We start from the raw sequence: 7500 nt of genomic DNA on the forward strand, positions 1-7500 counted from the left end.
TAGAACTAACGTTTAATATGTCAAGCACAAAACCGGCAAACAACTAGGCTCACCTATGTGCACCAACAACTTATACTAAGCAAGATAAACAACTAAGTGATAGCAAGATATATTGCAATAAACAATATGTCTATCACAAAGTAAAATGCATAAGTAAAGGGTTCGGGTAAGAGATAACCGAGGCACGGGGAGACGATGATGTATCCCGAAGTTCACACCCTTGCGGATGCTAATCTCCGTTAGAGCGGTGTGGAGGCACAATGCTCCCCAAGATGCCACTAAGGCCACCGTAATCTCCTCACGCCCTTGCACAATGCAAGATGCCGTGATTCCACTAAGGGACCCTTGAGGGCGGTCACCGAACCCGTAAAAATGGCAACCCTTGGGGGCGGTCACCGAACCCGTACACGTGGCAACCCTTGGGGGCGGTTACCGGTACCCGTACAAATTGCTCGGGGCAATCTCCACAACCTAATTGGAGACCCCGACGCTTCCCGGAGCTTCACACCACAATGATTGAGCTCCGAGACACCACCCGGCTTCTAGGACGCCAAAGCATCCACGAAGAACAATATCAAGGGTACTAAGTACCAAAGGTAGTAAGCTTCTCAACTTCTCACTTCCACGTATCACCGTGGAGAACTCAAACCGATGCAACTAATGCAATGGCAAGAACACACGAAGTGGTCAAGTCCCTCACACTCAAATCCCTCCACAACAACAAAAGCTATGGAGAAATATGAGAGGAAGAACAAGGAGCTCACAAAGAACTCCAAGATCAAGATCCAAGGGGTTCCCCTCACATAGAGGAGAAAGTGATTGGTGGAGATGTGTATCTAGATCTCCTCTCTCTTTTCCCTCAAGAACAAGCAAGAATCATTGGAGGGATTGAAAGTAATCAAGCTCTAAGAATGTCAACAATGGAGGTAGAACAAGAGCTCAACGGATGGATAAGACCAAGGGGGAAGAAGACCCCCTTTATATAGTGGGGGAAGGAATCAGACCGTTACCCCCACTTTCTGCCCTAGCTCCAGCGGTACTACCGCTGGCTGCAGCGGTACTACCGCTGGCACTCCAGCGGTACTACCGCTGGGCCCATGGTAGTGCAACGGCACTACCACCGCCAAGAAAGTCTTCGCAAAAAGGTCCGTCCACGAACAACCGCTAGGCAGGCGGTACTAAGCTCCTGGAGCGGTACTACCGCTGACCAGGGGCGGTACTACCGCCAGTCAGCGGTACTACCGCTAGGGCTAGCGGTACTACCGCCAACTCCAGTGGTACTACCGCTAGGTCCAGCGGTACTACCGCTCGCCACTGAAACAGCCATAACTTTCGCATACAAGCACCGAATCGAGCAAACCCAAGCTTGTTGGATTCAGGACGACATGGAAATCTTAAGACCATGCGGTTATGAATATGCCAATGATATAAAGATGTGAGATCTCTATGAATGAAGAACCGGCAAAAACTCCAACATCGAAAACATCATAGTAGTTGCATATGGAGCCCGTTTTCGATGAACTCGAGCTTGTCATGAAGATGACCATAAGCTCTAAACTCACAAAGAGAAACACCAAATAAGAACCAAGAAGTATGATGAAAGGATGCAAATGGTTTGAGCTCTCAACGAACGATACGATCAAGCTACTCACTTGAGAGCCCCCTTGATAGTACAACAATCTATCCTAAACAGAAAACGTATCAAGGGCAAACCTATACCTTGCACCTCGTCCTCTTGAGCTAGATGATGATGATCTTGGCTTCCTCAAGATGGACCACCTTTCTTGATTGTGTTGGCTTGATGAAGACTAGTTGATTGCTCCCCCATACTCACTATGGGTGAGCCACTCTTCAGCATATCTTCACAAGTCCATTGCCACCACAATGGACGGCAAGCTTCAAGCATGATATCTTCGTGCTGATCCACTTGAACTTGCACATCGCAATCTTGATGACGATCACAACTTGACGTCATACTCCATGGGTTGTATGAGATCTTCCCTTTGACGCAAGCCCATGGAAACACACCTAACCCCCACATAGAACTCTCACGAAGACCATGGGTTAGTACACAAACATGTAATGGACAATGCTTACCGTACCATGGGATCACTTGATCCCTCTCGATACATCTTGTACGCTTTGTGTATTGATCATCTTGATTTTCTCTTTGTCTGAGATCTTGATCAACCATTGATGATGATCACAACTTGACGTCATACTCCATGGGTTGTATGAGATCTTCCCTTTGACGCAAGCCCATGTAAACACACCTAACCCCCACATAGAACTCTCACGAAGACCATGAATTGTACACAAACACGTAATGGACAATGCTTACCATACCATGGGATCACTTGATCCCTCTCGGTACATCTTGTACGCTTTGTGTCTTGATCATCTTGATTTACTCTTTGTCTGAGATCTTGATCAACCATGTGTCTCTATGACCATTCTTTGGATAATACCTTGAATACCATCTTGGTCATCATATAAACTCCTTGAACCCAACTGATGGACTTCAAGAAGTGCCTATGGACAAATCCATACCATGGGATCACTTGATCCCTCTCGGTACATCTTGTACGCTTTGTGTGTTGATCATCTTGATTTACTCTTTGTCTGAGATCTTGATCAACCATGTGTCTCTATGACCATTCATTGGATAATACCTTGAATACCATCTTGGTCATCATATAAACTCCTTGAACCCAACAGATGGACTTCAAGAAGTGCCTATGGACAAATCCTATAAATGTAACTTAAGGCAACCATTAGTCCATAGGAATTTTCATCAAGTACCAAAACCACATATGGAGATATATGCTCCAACACTCCGACGGTGCCCATCCAATCCTATCGTTCTTCTACATCTCGTAGCACCACCTGTCCAGAGTCACCACGTTGTCCAACCAAGCCAGAGCCCATAATGACTTGTGGCTGTGCAGGTAAGCCTTGGGTCTTGAAGTATCCATCCATCTCTTCGTGCCTGATGAAGCTTTCGGCAAGATGTCATGACGCATCTCCATGCATCCCGGGTCCTCCGGTGGTTTATCCCAGTAAGCCCATTAGAACCGTCCTTCACCTAGAGGTATAATTCGTTCCGAGGTCTTGCAGGTCTTGGAGTCTTCAGGTCTTGATTATTAAGTTCTCACAACACTCATGATAATCACTCAACCAAACCCCGTCTAGCAAAAGAAAACACTAAAATAGTAAAAATAACATAAAACAAAATATAAAATAACTAACATAACAGAAGTAAAATTTACAAAACAATATTATTTTATAAGTATTTTCAAAATAGGAAATCGAACTAGCAATGAAATCAATTCGAAAGTTAGTATAGAACTAGAATTGATTCCATGCATACAAATAAGATTAAATAAAATAAAATTTTGTTGTTGTTGAAAAGTTACTGGTAAATATCAGAAAACAAAATATAACTTGTCACAATTACAAAAAACCAAATTAAGAACAATTAATAAAAAAGAAATAGCAAGAAAACAAAAAAAGGCTAAAACATAATATGTTTTTCTTAAAAACCTAATTTAAAATATCCTAAAAATTCCAAAATTTAACCTACTGATAAAGAATCAACTCAAAAGCTATTTTTAAACTCTCGATATTCACAAAACAAGATTTGAATCAAATCTGTCGAACTCAAAATTTATCTATTTAAACATGGTGAAATTTTATATATACAGAAACTACATAAAATTTGTGATCCAAGGCAAAAAGAATCACCTAATTCAAAGTTATAGACTAATAGATATGAATTTTATAAGTTTGCTCTTTTTTGAAAAAAAAACTATTACGGGATTTTTTTGGAGCTCACCGGAGTTAGTCGCCGGAGTAGGAGAAGACGACGGGGAGGTGGCTCCGGTGGCCGGCCGAGGCAACGGAGCGGTCCAGGCGGAGGAGGAGGGCTTCAGCAGAAGGTTGGTGGTGCCGGTGGGGCGTGGGGTGATGGGAGGAGGCAGGAGGACCTCCGGCGAGTTCCTGTTGAAGACGAACTCCGGCTAGGCGGGGGCTGCGGCTAGAGGCGAGGAGAGGCATGGTTCTTGGGGAAAATGGATAGAGGAGGGTGTGTGTGGGGGGGGGGGGGGTTCTTATAGGAGCGATGGGGAGTGTGGGGAGGCAAGGGATCTCGCGAATCCCAGAGAGGAAGGTTCCTGAAAGGCGTCTGCCATGGCCACGGAAAGGAATGACGTGAGGAAGAAGAAGGTGGAGTTATGGGCGAGATGGTTTTCCTATTATGGCCCACATACCTTTCCTAATAAAAGCTAGTTTCCTATTTATACAAAAACCGGAAAGGAAACTAAATAAAAGAAAATATATAATATTTTATATATACATATTATATATCAAAATTTGCAGAAAAAGATTTCCTACAAGATGAACATATTTTCAAGGCCAAACAAAAATCTCACAAATTCAAATAATTCAAAGAGTGCTACTGTTTTAAATAAAAGGCAAAGAAAACATTTTGAAAATACTAAAATGGATTCAAATTAATTTCTCTCCATTTTTATATTGAAGGGAATCATTTCACCCTATTTTCCATGTATTTTTTTGGAGAAAAATAAATTTGAAACCCACTTCAAAATTGTTCTTGAAACATAATATCAAACATTTTCAAAACAGTGTGGTGAGTTACATAAGTTGAAATAAAATTTCAAATGGCCCCTAGTTTGGAGTGTCATATTTCTCCTCTCAAGATTTTGAATTTCGGGTAAGAGGATTTTGCATTCATTTAAACTTTCAAATAGGACTAAATATGAAATAGATTGCGAAAGGAACACGGACCACCTTTTTTTCCAAGTATTTTATTTCGAAGAAGTCATGTTTTCTTCTCTCAGTGATTTTAAATGGATGAATTTCAATTCACAGGAAAAAGGGGAAAGTTATTTTATTCCCTCTCATTCAAAAGTTTTAAAAAGTTTTCAAACTTCATTCAAGTTTCTATCACTCAAACAAACAAACAATCAATCTTATAATATTATTAACATTCCAAAATTTGGGATGTTACAAACTACCACACCTAAAATGAATCTCGTCCTCGAGATTCGAAGAGGCTAGAAAGAAAGGTTAGGGTTTGGGGGTCTTCTAACCAATCAAATCTCCTGCAAAGTGGGATGCTACCACACTTAAAATGAGAATTACTGGTCCCTCAAAAAAATTTAACAATCCTCTGGGGTCTGGGCATCTAGCTCCTCACATTCTTCATACTAACTCCTTTGGTGATGCTCTTCCATTACATTCATAACGTTTCCATCAAAATCGAGGGTTCTTCTATTGATATAAGCTTCTTCCGTCACTGGGTCTCCTTGAATGATAGTCTTATGATTAATTCTAAATAACATATCGATGATTCTCATGGTGGTCTACCCTTTGTGGTTATCCTGCAGGGTGAGGGGTCTTGGCTTCATCCTCAACGTAAAATTTCCTATGCGTGACAACAAATGCCATGTACATGGGGCTTTCATCATACCGTCCTACGGTTTAAACAAAAGCTTCAAGGAACGTCGTCTCTCACTATGGGTAAGTCTCTCAGATTTACCATTTCCGAATAGCAAGATAATGATAAGAGTAAGTCGTCATGGTGGCCAAGCCATGTCGCACTGAGATCATTACCTTGTATAAGGCTTAGTGAATATTTCCCCATAGATCTTGCATGCGCAAGGCTTGTTCATCGGGTTATCATAGGACTTCTGAACAAGACGGGATCTTAATAGAGTTTACTTGAATTCGTCCTAGGTTTCTGCTCCACTAAATCCTTGTATGGCATGATGCATTTTCCACCATATAGCAGCACCTTGGGTAAAGTACTGAAGAGCGTGTGCAACTTCATACTTCCTTGAAATCAAATTTCTCCCGAAGTGGTTCTCCATGTTCTGAATCCATATTTCAACTTCCAGCTGGGTCATTCCTCAAGAGATTACAAGTCCAGCTTCATACGCCATCTATTGGGTCAAACGCTTTTGGGATGAGATGGGTAGAGGGAGATACACACAATACAAACAATATTTTTGAGAATAGGTTTTATTTGTGGCTTTCGGAAAACACACACCAATGACAGCTCACAAATCATCATATCTAACGTGTGTATATAACAGGGACTTGGACTTCTAATGGTCATATAAATATTCGAACGCTTCAGGGTCTTCGAATTCTTCGAGTCTTGAGAGTCTTCAATTGGTGCAGCTTCAATTCTTCAGATGCATGGTGAAATTCTCTTTACTTTGAAGTGGGACTCCGTTGATGCATGTGTTCAAATGGGAAAAGGTATTGTCGAACTATTTGAGGCGAGAGAGAACATTCGATGAAATCAGAAGGGATGAGAAGTAAAGGATGTTCTTGAAAATAAATTTTTTGAGAGATCCTTTCCTGAGGGATTTCCAGTTTCTAGGGTCACATCCTACAGTCAACATGTGCTCTGATACCATATCTGCAGCGACCCGACTCAAAACGAGTCAAGCCTCTGAAAATCTTTGCCATCCCTGGATCAGTATGCTGGCACACACAGTACATCAATGTATATATCAAAGTGCAATCACATGTAAATGATGTAAAACCGATATATACCTCAAAATCTCAGCGGAAACAGTCAAGGGAGTGGAGTCCCAATAAACACCAACGGCAAGTTGAGTGCAGACCATAACCTTGAATCGTACTCTTACTCGTCGAAGAAAGTATCTGCAACATAAGACGTTGCAGCCGTGTAGGTCAGCATATTGAATATGTGTGCAAGTCACAAAAGGGAGGGGTAAAATATATCATCTATACTATATGCATATATGGCAGGTGGGGTTGTAGTTTAAGTTTTGCATAAAGCAAATTTTCCTACAACAACATAGGGCTAAAAGAAAAATATTACTACATTGTTGGTTGTTAATGAGATGGTTCCACCAACCATATCTCATACCCAAGTTATAAATATTACCCACATCAATAATAAATGGTGTTGAGAATTCCTGATAGTTTCAGTTCCTTTGGCTCAAGTTGTCCATGGCCGTGGACACGGCTAATCGATTAGGTTTGAGTACTCTGCAGATTTTTACACACGTTCCCCACAAGATTTGATGGCATCCGTTGGTTTCCTCGCACTTCAGGATGTTTGAGAACCGGATGATCAAAACATGGTCTTTCAACGGGTTCCTCTGAGCCTCTGATGGTGCACATCCAATCCTACCGTTCTTCTACATCTCATAGCACCGCCTGTCCAGAGTCACCACATTGTCCAACCAAGCTAGAGCACATAATGACTTGTGGCTGTGCAGGTAAACCTTGTGTCTTGAAGTATCCATCCATCTCTTCGTGCCTAGGTGAAGCTTTCCGCAAGATGACATCGCGCTTCTCCATGCATCCTGGGTCCTCCGCTGGTTTATCCCAGGGAGCCCATAAGAACCGTCCTTCACCCAGAGGTATAATTCGTTCTGAGGTCTTGCAGGTCTTGGAGTCTTCAGGTCTTGATTATTAAGTTCTCACAACACTCATGAT

Source organism: Hordeum vulgare, chromosome 1H (assembly GCF_904849725.1).
Source record: "Hordeum vulgare subsp. vulgare chromosome 1H, MorexV3_pseudomolecules_assembly, whole genome shotgun sequence".
NCBI lineage: Eukaryota > Viridiplantae > Streptophyta > Magnoliopsida > Poales > Poaceae > Hordeum > Hordeum vulgare.